The sequence below is a fragment of the Panthera uncia genome, chromosome A2 (assembly GCF_023721935.1).
Source record: "Panthera uncia isolate 11264 chromosome A2, Puncia_PCG_1.0, whole genome shotgun sequence".
NCBI classification, from domain to species: domain Eukaryota; kingdom Metazoa; phylum Chordata; class Mammalia; order Carnivora; family Felidae; genus Panthera; species Panthera uncia.
The window spans coordinates 36,170,771-36,187,153 of NC_064816.1; positions in this window are offsets into that span (position 1 = coordinate 36,170,771).

Consider the following 16,383-nt stretch of genomic DNA (forward strand, 5'->3'; position numbering starts at 1 on the left):
AGACGTGAGGGTGACTTTTAGGAAGGGTATTCTCCTCTTTAACAATTAAATAATTGATAACTGGAAACAAAATATTTTCAAATAGTGAAATGGTGACAAACTATAAAAAAGACTTACCTGGAAACTTCCATTGTTTTCTTCACCAGAAGTTGTCACACTTACACGTCATCCTGGAATTGCTATAGACATCCTAATACTAGGCTAGAAAACACCACTTTTATAGAGGATGACCAGGGGGGATAGCTGGAAGCCGTCCGGATTTGATTTGATTTTATCCCTCTCAAAGTTCTACGGAGCCTAGATCTAAATTGGTCTATTAACTGGTTTACTAGTTTCTTCTTTGATCCTTCCAAACTGCCCTACACATTGCTGTTAAATAGTCATCTTCAAACCTTCCAAGTTTTATGTCTTAATCCTATTTAAACACCATTAACGGTTTTTAGCTTCTGTAATAGTGATCTTCAAATGGAGTGGGGTAGGCAGGCTAACCCAGTGGAGCATGTGAAGAAACCATTACATATAATACGTAAATGAGAGAAATTAAACTTTGCTAACATTTTCTATATTGGTTATCAATGACTTTCTCAATAGTCCATTTATCTGATGGTCACATATACTCACAAGGTGGGAACTCTACACTGGGGATCTATTGACAAGGCACCCTCACCTGTTCACTTGCTTTCAGAATATTGAAATTCTGAAGTTTCAATACCAATATTCAGAATATTGAAATTCTGAAGTTTCAATACCAATATTCAGAGGTATTGAATATAACCTGAGCTTCGTTAAGCAGTTTTGTGGACTATATAATTTAGTTTTTTATAACTAACTCTAAAAAATGGCTTAGAGAGGGGTTCCTGGGTGGCTTAGTCAGTTAAGCGTCCGACTGTTGATTCTGGCTCATGTGATGATCTTATGGTTTGTGAGTTCGAGTCCCATGTTGGGCTCTGTGCTGATAGTACAGAGCCTGCTTGTGATTCTCTCTGTCTGTCTCTCTCTCTCTCTCTCTCTCTTTCTCAAAATAAATAAATAAACTTAAAAAATGGCTTTGAGGGATTTCTGTTAAGCTATAGTACTTGAAGGTAGTATAGTTATGTAGGCATATTTCTGCTATTCAGCAGGTGAGCTCTTTGTCAGACTCACTATAAGACATGAACAATAATGTAATCATACTCAACATGAATCAGCCAAAACATCAAGAATTATCAAGAAGACAATTTAATATATGGATTTCTATCCACTATTATTAATGATGATACCACCTCTTGAGAAGAGAATGTCTTGAGAAATTAGCCCATGATAGAAGCATATGTATGATACGTATGCAGTATACACACACACACACACACACACACACACACACACACACACATTGGGGCACAGGCTTGAGACTGTGTTTCTCTAGTTCATATTTCAATGGGAATAAATTGGACACCTGTACCTACAGGACAGTATCTTCCTTTTGCTAATGAGCTAAATTCTGCTTTTTCTTAATTATTATAAAATAATTATAAATAAGTGCTCTCATTTATTAATGCTTAAGTGTATGCATTAAGTGTATTAAGTGTGTGCAGGGCACTGTGCTAAGCCCTATGCATGACGGCTTTTATTTTGTTCAATATTCCTTAAAAACAAAAATGTAAACTGAATATTGTCCCTTGGTTTTACAGATGAAGAAATTGAGATGTTAAGAATTTTCCCAGAGGTACCCTGCTAATAAGTTAGAGAACTGGGATCCAATCTACAGGTAAGCCCTACTTACTGCTTTAAATTATTCTATTTTATCTCAGCTCTTATGGTACCCTAGAGTGGCAACAAATAAATGGAAAAAAAAGTAAGGAAATGAAACTAAGCATATACTATGTTTAGAAAGCATGATAGGTATTTAAAACATTTTACAATAAACATTGTCAGTAACCCTATTAGCTAGCTGTCAATATCCCCTATTTTCTTCTAATGAAGAGGCCACCATATCTTCCATCCCCCTATAATCTTACCTCCTTTTGAAATTTATGCAGAAACAATGCCTACCATTTTTTTCCCTTTGGCATTTGATTGTATCCTTTCCTTGTGACAGTTGTAGTCCCTGGTTTTACCCATCAAAGCCAGTGTGATGTCATGGGGGAAAGTAGATTTGGTTCCAGGCTGACTTGAAATCTAATCTCAGTGCCTCACCCACAAATGAGTCCATTTGGGTAAGAAACTACAGTTCCTTCACATGTAGAATGGACAAAAAAGACATTCTTGAGATGAAAAACACCTAACCCAGTCAATGGGTATGTACTCATGCGAATGTTACTTTCTCACCTGGTGGGTATATCTCATCTCCATTTAGACTGCAAATTCCTTCAGGTTGACGTGTGGGTGCTTTGCTGTTTTGTGTCTTTCACAGTATTATGAGCATAGTATGCTAGGTGCATGTTGACACAACACTGTCACTTGCTCCTGGATTCCTCAAATTTCCAAACATTGTTTCATTTTGTTTGGGGTTGGTTGTGAAACAGAACGATACATAGGCTCCGCATTTGTCCCTTCGACCAGCGCATGATCATTTTTGTTAAGTTTTTTTTTTTTTAATTTAAACGTTTATTTATTTTTGAGAGAGAGCCAGTGGGAGAGGGGGCTGAGAGAGAGCGAAACAGAGAAACTCAAGCGGGTTCCACTCTGTCAGTACAGAGCCTGAAGTGGGGCTTGAACTCACAAAACACGAGATCATGACCTAAGTTGAAATCACGAGTCAGACACTTAACCACCTGAGCCACACAGGTGCCTGTTAAGGTTTTCATCAAATGTTATCTAGATATTTTTGTTGATGTTGATACCACATACAGTATTTCTTTGAAAGGGCTCCATTAGAATGGACCATTCTGCGGTTGAATAAGCGAAGCAGCTGCCTTGAATTAAAGACAGCCTATTTACTTAGCTGCTGTGGGGCTGTCCACTGCTATAATCATGAGTGACTTTGAAATACTATAGGTATCTTGAACTTGTGCCTATTCCTATCTGGGTAATTTTCAGTCAGTACCATGCTTGTGAAATATAGAAGCTAAATTCACTTTGTCGACAAGAAAACAGTTTTATGATGTCATCGGCAAAGGGTGAAGAGGCTTATTTGGATTCCATAAAAATAGGAATCTCAGTCTTCAAACTCCTCAGGTAATAGATTTAAAATAAGCTATAAATCTCAAGTTGATCTTTCCCACTGTGTTATCATAGTTATACCAAAACAGGGAGTTCCATCTTGGAGAGCAAAAAAAAGAATTCAATGGTTAGGCAGTATCATGGTCTAGGCATTCTTCCAGAATAGTAACAGTTTCAGGCTGAAGTTAGGAATTGGTATCACCAGCAAGACTGGAAGTTCTTCCTTAGAAGGGAGTCTCAAGTTTAAATGAGCAGAACTCCAATCAAGATCTTTTATATTTAAAAGAATCACTGTACAAAACAGCACTCAGCACCCAGAAAATATGTGAGCTTGGACATTTCCCAATCTTGCAGTTCAATTCAGGAATATATATTGTGGCTTTAACTTAAACATTGTGATCAACTTCTTTGCATATCTAAGAACTGCCTGGTAAGTTATATGAAAGGAAAAAAGTAAATAGAGCCTGAATTTTTTGAAAGCAAGGACCAATTTGATGACTTTCGACACTTTCATTATTGTTTCTTTGGAAACTCAAAGTTTCCCCCGTACTCTATACTAGCGGTTGTGAGACAAGAGTAATCAGTGTAGCAGGGGGTACCTCTAAAGTTATACAAGCATTTATTTCCTTTCTAGAGTTCTCCATGTTACAAAGAGTTCCCTTTTCCCACACAAAGACATATCTGTCAATCCTGGAGTTTTGTGGGAGAAACATGTGGGAGTCAGATAAAGTCAAGCTTCAGGAAACTAACATTTTCTGGTTCTTTTGATTGGTATGGACATCTCCTACTTATGAACAACTTTTGTTCTTCATCAGTCTTGCACAATAAAAATAAACCACAGCAGTATGATGCCTGAGTTGGGACTGGGTAGAGTCCAGTCGTTGAATTTACCAGCAACATTTTATTTTGTGCAGTTTCCATACCTTATGGATTCTTTCTTTAGAGAGAATCACTGTGTTTTCTTTGGAATGTTTTGTTACAGGAGTTAAATGTAATAGACAGTTTTGTTGTTCATCTTGCTGTTATCTCCTCTCTCTCTCTCTCTCTCTCTCTCTCTCTCTCTCTCTGTGTGTGTGTGTGTGTGTGTGTGTGTGTGTGTATTGGAGGGGAGGTAGAGGGAGAGAGAAAGTCCACTGAAGAGTAGAGTCACTACCAAGAGGTAATAGTTTATCTATTGCTAACTATTCCCCAACCACCACTACTAAATCAAATATTCTTCCTCGTGTTACAGAAAATTAGAATGACTTAATAATAATATCTAAACTTAATAGGGAATTTTATATCTCGTGCTCTTAGGTATTTAATTTAAAAATAATTGCTCTGGTGTTCCAGGATTTAGAACCACAAAGAGAGTACCGGCTCATCTTTGAGTCACAGCTTCCGGCTCTAGGAGTGGGCCAGGGAAGCTGGAATGCAGTTACCCTGTTAAGTGCTTGTTTTCCCTATTGCATATTCTGCATTATGGCTACATTTCAGCTGTTAGTTTTCCCCAAGGAAAAAGCAGCAAGCAAAGAATATGAATAAATAAATGCTCAACATCTTGCATGTCCAAACTTTATTATAATTTCTTGCAATGATGATAGACATTTTACAAGCTTTATTTAGGGAGATTTTGTCACTCCTTGGCATAACCATATGCTATAACGGATACTTGAAGGTGCCTCTATTTCTGCTGGGATATGGCTTGAATACTAACTTAAATAATGATTGTGCATTTCATAAACTGACTTAAAAATATGATTCTCTGAATGGAATTCCACTAGTCATGTACTCAATGAAAATTTACAAAAATAAAATTCAAGACAGTAGCATTTGTTATGTTATCTTTTAATTAGTAATTACTTTGTTTTTTTCCTCCATAGATCACATGTATGTTATAGCCTTAAATTAATCTCTTTTTTTTATTTAAAATTGAGTTCCCTTTTATTTCTCTGGTTCCTTTGAAGTACATTAATTTGTAAATGCCAAAAATAATAGTTAAGGTATTAAACTCTTCTGGTTGTATACTTCCTGATATGTAAATATTATAATCATGTGTTTTTATTACTTGATTACTTGAATATATATATTTCAAATATATATTTGAAATATATATATTCTATGATCAATTTTATAAAGCAGTGGGTTTTAATAGTAGAAAATTTCACTTCCACATTTGGATAAGCCTGTGTTAGAATCCTGGTCCTGTAACCCTAACAAAGGCTACATTTTATCTTGGGCAAGATATATGAACTGTCTGATCCCCTGCTTTCTCATAGTCATATTTAGACACAGTTATCCCTATATCTATTCTTTTTTTAATGTTATTAATTCCCTTTATTACATTTGAAAAGAAAAAAGGAGGATAGTGGGATATGGAATCAGAAGGTTCAGGTTTGAGTTCAAGCTTTGGTATATTCTACATATGTGATTGTGCATAAAGAAGTTAGTTTTAGGCCTGAGACCATTATCCTCAGAAGGTCCTGCTTGAAATGTTGGCCTCTGGCTGGTTCATGGGAACTCGGATTTGGGGATGATAAGAGTGGCTGGCTGTGCCTGGAGTGTTTGTAAAAACAGGGTGGTTTGTGCTGGACACGTGCTTTCCTTCCGGGAATCTGGAATTTTGGTATGTGCCAGGCAGAGGATGCCTACATCATCAGCGACCACTGAAAACCCTGGGCGCCAAATCCGTAATGACCCTCCCCGGAAGACTGCATTTCACATGTGTTGTCACAACTTGTTGCTGGGGAAATGAAACACGTATTCTACGATTTCACTGGGAGAGAACTCTCAGAAGCTTGCCCCTGGTTTCCTCCACGTGTCACCCATGCGTCCTTTCCTTTACCGATCTTGCTTTGTATCCCTTCACTGTAAAAATCAGCCTTGAGGATGATGGCCCGCTGAGTTCTGGGAGTCCTCCTGGCAAATCACTGACCCTAGGGCCTTGTGGGGACCCTTTGAGGAAGTTAATAAACCTCTCTGAGTTTGTGCCACCCTTCCCTTCCACGTATATGATGCTGACATCTCTCCCTTTCAGGGTGACTCTGAAGTTGAAATGTATATATCTGCAAAGTAGTGTCTGCATGTGAGTCACTGCGCTACTTATGATTAGCATCGTTGTCCTCACATCCTTTACGTTAGACCTCTTTCTGGGGCTTTGAGATACACTTTCTTGATGCAGTATAAGGGGAAAAGAGAAGCATCCACATCATTCCCTTTTCTCAGCTTCGCACTGCCATGGCTCCATGATTAGTCTAGAAGAGACTACGGTAAAGCTGAAAGGACTTTACCATAGTACAGCCAATTCTCCACCACTAGCATCTAGAATGACAGACCGGGATTTGTTTTGCTTGCATCCTCACTGCCCTCTATCAGAACCCTGATTTTCTTTCGTGGGAAGAATAAGATCGCTTCAGCTCAGTGAAGGTGAGTTTCTACCTCAGCCAAGAGGATGGATCCTGGTTGGTCATAGGGAATTGTGCTAAAATAATCTCATTCCCCTTGATAACTGATTGGTAGACAAGGTGACGGGTGGCTAGGTGGTGATTTACGAGATAGAAGGGTAAGACTGCCACGGGGTGTTTCCCTTCCTACATAGGAAAACAAAGCCTCACGAGGCGAAAGCCTTTTCCCACTTAACTCTCTCCTGCCAAGAACCTGAACATGATGACTGGAAGCAGAGTGGCCGTGTTGTGTCCCTGAGGACACGAATCGGCAAAGTAAGGATGTCAGAAAAGGACAGAAAGACCTTTGCCTTTAATGGAGTCATGGAGCATCACAGTGTTTCCTTATTGAGACGCCGTGTCCAACACGTGGCAAGCACTCCAATAAGAAGAAACTTTTAAAGTAGTGCTTTATTGATATTGGCTACATGCAACAATGTTTACAATAAGTAATATATACATCCTGTTAATAAACATCCTGTGAATCAATGAATATGCCACATCCAAAGCCAACATTTGCATATCTGGTTACCTGAGCCTTGCTGAAAAACTGTCCTTGGTCTGAGTCCCAAAACAGACTTCTTTTGGATTATTACAAGGAAAACAAACACCTTTAGAGCAAAAGTAACAAACCGTATTCTGAAATATAACCTTTAACAGAAATGCTTATTTTTTATACCATTTCTGGTTATAAAATACTATTACTATTGAGTGTTTGGGGTCAGTTTTTTTTTGAGGCAGAAATAGTGATGACAGAAAGCACTTTTTTTTTTTTACTTCGAAAAATTGGAGAGAAGTTCACATGGTGTCTATAATAAGACATTTTAGGTGACTCACTTCAAACTCCTAGCTTCAGTAGCTGCAGTAAACACCTGCTGTCATATTTGACACTGCTTGTTAATAAGTGGAAAATTTTTCAAGAATCTATATCTTAGCATAACTGCTTAGCTGGCTTAGAATTTGTGAATTATTGATGACAATTTTGAGTTGAGATACATCGATGGTGCACAGTGGCATAGTTGGCTTCACACTATCCTTCCAAAGAATTCATCTTAGTGTCTCATTAACTTCTGAAGAACCAAATGCCACTTCTCTTTCACTAAATTGATTGATTAATGGATAACTGTAAGCTACATTTTCCAAAGGAATCCCAAGTGTCCTGTAGTCTTTTATGAATTCTGCTGCAGAATGTAGCAGCGAGTTTATGAGAGGGACTCTCCTTATTTCCAGAAACATCATCTTTATGCAGAGACACACAACCAATGGCCAAGGGCAGTTGGCCTTGCATGAGGTCACCGTTGGTGACCCTGGCACTTCCAACATAAATGTGTTTGTGCATCTTTTCTTGTATTTCTTTTTCATCTTCAAATTTTCTCCTTGTCTCTACATCTTTTGCCAAGGTTTGTGAATTGAGGCAGTTAGAAGTAAAGAGGTGGCTGATTCCTGTTACACTGTAATTCAGGCTCTTCAGCATTTGACAAAGGTAAGTAGTGGGTACAGAGAGTTAGCAATGGGTGTAAAATGCTCTGAAGAGTTACAAGTGCAAAGCCAGGTAGAACTGGGGATGTTACTCTTTTAAGGAAGACAGTTTTGTACTTGAAGCCAGCTCCTCATTACTTTTTAAAAAATAAGCTTTTATTTTTGAATAATGTTAGACTTGCAGAAAAAATTGGGAAGATAGTATAGAGTTCCCCAATTGTCCCATCTTCGGCCATCAGGAGCTTTTCCACCTGGATCCTGTGTTCTTTTGACATACCTCCATCACTGTGGGTATTTTTGAGCACTTCCTTAGTTTCTGTTCCTACAAGTTATTTCAAGGTCATCTACTCTATTCGCTACCCCAGCCCTAGAGTAAGGCATTTCTCCAAGGATCTCTGGTTCATTTTATTAGAGGATGGTATCAGTCACCAAGATCTAGGTGCTAAGGATGCTTGTTACCATGATGTCTTTGCTTTTAGGCCTTCCTTGTGGACAGAGCAAGGAAATGTACATACATATACTAACGCCTCCGTATATTTATATCTATATTCATACATGTAACAACTTATGTCTATATTAAATTAAGCTTGATTTCATTCTTATGTCTTCAACTCTAATCCATTTTCACACGGATCACAGTAACTTATTCTTATCTGTGACCTCCTACTTCAACAGTGAGAAATATGGCCCCCAACATTTGTCATCCATTTAATTGTTCATTTACTGTATACATGCATGGTGGTCCCAAAAGTGATAACCCATATTCCCACAGGAAACAACATTATCAAGTATAATTTAGTGTGTATGAACAGTTCCTTTTGCCTGGAGTCATAGAGACTCCAGTTTTTTCTTTCTTTCTTTCTTTCTTTCTTTCTTTCTTTCTTTCTTTCTTTCTCTTTAAACATTTTTATTTATTTTGAGAGACAGAGATAGAGCGCAAGCAGGTGAGGAGGGGGAGAGAGAGAGAGAGAGAGAGAGAGAGAGACAGAATCAGAAGCAGGCTCCAGGTTCTGAGCACAGAGCCTGACGCAGGGCTCGAACCCATGAACCGCAAGATCATGACCTGGGCCAAAGTCGGAGGTTTGCTCAACTGAGCCACCCAGGCTCCCCAGCTCCAGTTATTTCTCATGTTACTTAGGTAGGTCTCTTTCTCCCCAACCCTTCTGTACAAGTTGTTGCATGTACTAATAAAGCAGTCAGATGTTTTTGTCACATTTTGCATTTCATCCTTTAATTCTCCAATGTCCTAAATTATTTTCTTAATATTCATGCAGTTAAGTTTGCTCTTCGAGCTGTAAATTTCTGTAGATCTTGACAAATGCATAGCGTCATGTGTCAACCCTTACAGTATCATACAGAATGGTTTCCCTGCCCTAAAAAATCCCCTGTCATTTGCCTGTTGACACCTCTTTCCCATTTCTCCAGAAATCCTGTATTTCACTATCTGCATTATTTTGCCTGTTCCTTAATGTCATATCATTGGAGTCATATGGCCTGTAAGACTGGCTTCTTTCACTTACCAGTAGCATGGAATATTGATCCACATCTCTGTATGGCTTGATAGCTCACTCCTTTTAGATCACAGAATAGTATTCTACTCTATGCGTATGCCACAGCTTGATTATTTATTCACCAATTGAAGGGCATCTTGGTTTTGGTGATTATGAACGAAGCTTCCATAAATATTGCAAGTTTTTGTTGTGGACAGGGGTCTCCAATCTACTCGGCCAATACCAAGGAGCATAATGACTGGATAATATGATAAAACTATCCTTAGCTTTTTGAAAATATGCCAAATGGACACTGAGAATGGTTGTACAATTTTGCATTTTTACCAGCTATGAATTAGAGTCCTGTTGCTTTGTATTGTCAGTTGTTTTTTTTTTTCAGCCATTCTAATAGATGTGAGGTTTCTTATTGCTTTAATTTGCATCTCCACAATTAAAAATGATGTTGTGCATATTTTCATATGCTTATTTCCCATCTGGATATCTTTCGGGATGACGTATCATTTTAGATCTTTTGTCTTTTTCATTTTATTTATTTATTTTTAGTCTATTTTAAAATAGAGGATTTTGCTGTTGGGGATATATATAATAAGTCATCATCAAACCCAAGGCCACACAGATTTTCCCCTATGTTTTCTTCTGGAAGTTTTATAGTTTTGCATTTTACATTAAGGTGTTTCATACATGTTGAGGTACTTTTGATTAAGGTCTGTCTCTAGATTTATTTATTTGCATAAGGATGTCCAGTTGTTCTAACAGTGTTTGCCGGGAGGACTATCCTTTCTCCATTGAATCGCCTTTGCTCATTTGTCGAATATCAAATGGCTACGTTTGTGTGAATCTACTTCTGAATTCTGTAGGCAACTCCATTAATCTAGGTGTCTATTCATGCACTGACACCACCGTTTCTTGATTATTGTAGTTTTATACCAAGTCTTGAAATGGGATTGTGTGAGTCCTACAACTGTGATCTTCTTCTTCAATATTGTATTGGCTATTTTAAGTCTTTTGCCTTTCCAAATAAACTTTAGAATCAGTACCAACAAATACAAAATATATTGCTATCATTTTGATTGGAATTTTGTTGAATGTGAAGATCAAATTCAGAAGAATTGATACTGAGTTTTCTAATCAATGAACACGGAACATCTTTTCATTTATTTGCAAGTCTGATTACTTTTGTTGTAATTTTCCATATTCAGATGGCTTGTATGTATTGTTAGATTTATACCTCAGTATTTTAATTTTGGGTCTATTATAAATGTCTGTTATAAATATAAATGATACTATTTTTATAATTTCCAATTCCAATTATTTGAAAGTTGTTGCCTTTATCTAGAAAAGCAATTTAGTTTTGTATTTTATGACTTTGCTATACTCATTTATTCATTCAAGAAGTTTTCTGGTCAAATCTTTGGGCTTTTCTACATAGACAATTTTGTCATTGTGAATAGAGAAAATTTTATTTCTTCCTTTCAAGACTTTTTAACATCAGAAAATCAAGAGGTCTGAGAAAGTAATAGAAAAATATGAGATTCTTTTTCAGTGCTTTCTTATGTTTCCTCTGGTGTCCTTTTTGTTAAAAACCTCAGCACAAGTATATTTAAGCTTTCTTCTGTAGTAGGTACATTGCAAGAAGAGGAGAAACTTGCCATATATTTACTTAAGTTGTATTGTGTTTACTTATATTTACATATATTTATTTAAGAAAAAAGTCTTAAACAGAAATTTCTAGGGAGGATATGAAAATTAAAGAAACATGTCATCAGTCTTCCACAGTTGGTTCACTATTCCAAATCCTTCCCTTTGATGGACTAACAATGATCTTTTTATAATATAATTTTTAATTCTAAAATTCTTGTGAAGGATACATTAGACTTTTTGTTTTTAAGAACAAAATTGGACATTATAAATGTGCTGCTAGTATTTGTCTACCTGGAATCCATTCATAGAACATCCCTTTTTCAAGGGCAAAGCAATAATCTCTGACGTATTATGCGTTAACTTCAAGTTGTTGACTCCTTCAGGAATGCGCAAGTAGATCTTGCAGTGAAATTAATGTCTAACTATTACACAAATACATGCTGATTGCACACTGATAGTTTACTGACTACAGATCTAAGCAGAAGAGAAATGGGCATCACCACCCAAAATACGATAAATGCATCATCAGTCTGAATTTCTGACTGTAATCAGTAGCAAAAGAAGAATTCTTTACTGTGGAACAAATAACTCAGCAAGTTAGGATTCATTTAGGCAAAAATGCATTTATTCTAAATTGCGTTCAGCCTAGACCTGTGCATTGTATGCAAGGCATTGTGACAAATCAAGAGAAGGTAGTTAAAAGATAGAAATAAATGAATTTGGCTCTGGCCTTCTTAATTGTATCAGAATCCTAGATCAAGCCATAGTAATTTTTTAGGACTGGCTGAAGTAGAAGAAGAACTTTACTGCATAGGAGTGTCTTCCAACATAAGGATAAGGGTGGAAAAGGGCCTTCGGAACCTGTGGAGGCATGAACAAGAACACTAAAGGATGCTGGCAGGTAATCTTCCTCTGCCTGTCACCTTTGACTCTCTTGTATGCATGTTTTGTGCTTGCTTGTCTTTAGCGTCAGACCTGCCTTTTTTGTTATTTGCATAACAAAAATAGTTGCACATATACAAATTCAACATATATTTATGGAGTGCTCATCATTCCAAGCATTGTTCTAAGCACTCAAATACAGACAGTAGTGAAGAAGGTACAAAACACCTGTTCTCATTGAGCTTGTACCCTACTGTACAGAGATAGACAATAAATAATAAACATCAAGAATAAGATATAGGGAAAAGGTTAGAAAGTGTTAAGTGCCAAAAAGAGACGATGTGGGCTAGGAATGGGGAATGGACGTTGCAACTTGAGACAGGATATCAGAAGAGGCCTCATAGGTAGGATAACCTTTGCAGAAAAAACTGGAAGAAATACGATATTTGACCATGCAGGTATCCAGGGGAACAGCATCACGGGCAGAGGAAATGATCTGGTAAAGGTCTCAAGGTGGAGCGTGCTACAGGTGTTGTGGAACAGCATGGAAGCCAACGTGCCCGGAGTAGAGAACTCAAGGCTTGAGAGGTACCAGCAGAAAGGTAACAGGGCCACTGGTCATGTGGAACTTTGCTGGCTAAGGACTGGTTCTTTTCCCCTTGAGGAAACTGGGAGCCATGGGAGACTTCTTCTCAATGTCAGGGTTGGATCTTACTGTCTGAGCTATGTGGAGACAGATGAGTGAATCAAGGAATCTCTCTCCTACTCCTTCTTGTCAGTCATGAACCCACCCCAGGCCAATCATGGCTTCCCGTGGAGCTGTGGCTCAGTAGGTTAGCCAGGTTGCTGGAGCATATTTGCTTCCTTGGGAACTTATCTGTGCCTGGGGTGGGCCACATAACCCATGACTGAGATGGGGGCAGTGGAGGGAGGAGGAAGAATGGTTTTCAGAAAGTGAGGAGCTAAGTGGGGCTGAGAGTGTGAAGAGGCTGGCAACCTATTAGTTGCTCACTTCAAGTCAGTTACAGTCTAACAGAATGAAATGTGTTCATTAATATTTTCTCCCTATATTACAGCTACCTATAATAAGAGGGGTATTAGTAAAGTATAAAGGGAGATAGAGAGGAGGCAAAATTGCTTTTATGTGGGTCATGAATTCGAAAGATAGTTTGGATTTGGCCATATGGAGTTGGGGGTGGAGGCAGGGATGGAAGAAGAGGTCATTTAATATAGAAAGAAACATGATGGGCAAGAAGTCCTAAATGTTTCCTCCCCCAGGCAGAGATAGGTAAAGTACTGCAGACAGTATATTATGCATGAACAAATTATGCATGAGTTTACTCAGGAGACTGCTAAGCTGCTCAACAATAATGCGTAATTGTCTTAGCAAACGCATCCTCCTTTGCTTATGCACCCAACAAATAATAAAGGGAAAAGGGATCAAGAACAAATGTCAGTGCAAAACACATTATTTTTATGAATATTATTGTCGCACAACTCTCTTCTATGAGAAAGTCTATAGTTATATTGATTAATGTAGTAGGAAATTTTCTACTTACACTTCTTCCCTTTGGATACTTAAACTTGAACACCAGTGCTGGTGACATACTATGGTCCACATTCCAAAAGAGATACCAGGGGCACTTCAACTAAATGATCTGTTTTAAGCCAGAGAAGAATCCTCTGGGTTTAAAAGCTCTGGAATGCTAAATCCCCAAACTTATCATTCCAAAATATAGTTCTGTTTATCTGTTTTAATTTTTTTGACCTCCCAAAGATTCTGTCAGAGAGGTGCTTTTTTTTTTTTTTTTTTTTTGGCTAAAAATAACATTTTCTTCTGTGGAAGGATATTGAAATTCTAAAGAGCAATTATCTTTTTAGCTCTTCTATTTTGAACAAAATATGTAAAATATTCTACCTCAGGATTTGCTGCCAAAATTATACTGGGATTCCTCTTCTTTCTTGTTTTCTGTCTTTCTTTCTTTCTTTCTTCGAATACTATTGGTTTCTAAGATCTGAGTTTCTTTCTTTCTTTCTTCTTTCTTTCTTTCTTTCTTTATTTTCTTTTTTCTTTTTTTGAGAGGGAGAAAGAGAACAAGAGTGTAGAGGAAGGCAGAGGGAGAGAGAGAAGCCCAAGCAGGGTCCATGCCCAGCATGGAGCCCAATGCAAGGCTTGATCCCACGGCCATTAGATCATGACCTGAGCCAAAATCAAAAGTCAGACACTCAACCGACTGAGCTTCCCAGGCACCCGCCTGAGTTTGTTTCTTACTGTGTACTTAAGTAGGTTATCGTACTAGAAATATCATTAACCTATTATGATACAATAGCTAGGGACTATTTATGAAAGACAGTCCCATTTATAACATTTTTTTCACCACTTCTTCATACAAATAGAAAGTGTCAAACTAATTACAAATATAAAACTGTTTTAGAATGTGTCATAGTGTTCATTCATTTCTTCACTCAAATTCAAAGATCCATCCTCATTAAACTTACGTTCAAGAGAGAAGATAGAAAACAAATGTAAAATACGTAAATAAATTAAAGTAATTGGAAATATTTAGACTTGCTATGAAGAAAAGAATGTAAGGTAATGAAATCAGAAATACTATGCAATGGATGAGCTAATTTAGATTGGTGGAGGGGGGGTGCAGTCAGGAACAACATTTCTAAGGAGTTGACATTGATTTGGGACTTAAATGGTGAGACAGAGCCATTCTTGCAAGGATGTAGGTGAGGAGAATTTCAGACAGAGGGCATAGTCAAGACAGCCCCTAAAGTTGAAATGAGTTTGATGTATTGAAGGGTCAGAAAAAGGGCTTGGGTAGTGTTGTCATAGGACTTATAATGTATACCTAAAATATATCCTATTTCAGGTGTTGTATGTAATCTGTGATATCCCTTTTAATTAGACTGCCATGTAAAATCATACCCTGGAGACAGATGTGAATTTCAGGAATAAAGACCTATTCCCTAAATAAAGTGGGAAAATTGGAAAATGGCAGGTAGAATTCATAGCAACCATTCCTCTAATTCAAGAACCAAGAGAAGGATTTGGGGCATCTGGATGGCTCAGTCGGTTGAGCACCTGACTTCGCTCAGGTCATGATCTCACAGTTTGTGAGTTCGAGTCCCACGTTGGCCTCTGTGCTGACAGCTCACAGCCTGGAGCCTGCTTCAGATTCTGTGTCTCCCTCTCTTTCTGCCCCTCCCCTGCTCATGCTCTGTCTCTCTCTCTCTCTCAAAATAAATAAACATTTAAAAAAATTTTTTTAATTCAAAAACCAAGAGAAGGATTCTAAGAGTAAGTATCTAAGAAAATGAAAGAGAAACACTAAATTTTGTAAACAACTACCTGGCACAGCTTGTCTTCTTTAACGATAAGTAATCAGAAAAAAAGAAAGTATAGGCTTTTTACCAGGTTCTATAACAGAAAAGATGGAGAACATGGTATTTGAGGCAGAGAATAAAAATATGTTTCAAAAATGTTTTAAAATTAACAGAAATACTTCTATTTCCAGGAAGATGGAATAGATTCACTTTGCTTTATTCTTCCTGCTGAGTGCAACTAAACCTCCTAGACATTATATATTTTTAAAAACCTAAGTAGAAAAGTGGAAGGAAAAACAGAAGAAAAACTGGCTAAAGATCATGGGAGCTGAGGAACAATATGGGAATATCTTCCTGGGTTTTCTTTTTATCTCCTGTACCTAGACTTATACCTGAAGAAGCAAGCCCCTGAGAAATGCTAACAGTCACAGACACACACATGGGCATACACACACATACACACACACACACATACATATGAGCACACACACACACACAGACACATGGATATTCACACAAAAACAAATATCCTGAGATACACACACACACACACACACACACACCGAGATACACAGACACACACAGACATACACACTTTCTAACAAAACCCTGTTCTCTCTTACCAAATGACCATCAAGGAAAACCTAGGAAGACAAAATATTTTAGACAATAACCACTCTAGTCTAGTCATACACGGCAGAAAACCTGTGACTCCATCTCTCCCTCCTGCTGGCAAAGGTTCAGAATGGAGTCTAGACTTCCTCCCTCCTGAGGCCGTAACAAGACTCTCCCACCTGGATGGATTAAAAAGCAAGAGAAATGATTTCATCTGAACAACAGAAAGAATAGACATAAATAAATAAATAAATAAATAAATAAATAAAGTTAACAGCACTTGAAGGACCCTTGGGAATATGACAAAAGTTCACATGTTCATGTAATGAGAGTTCTGGATTGAGAGGGAAAAAATGACA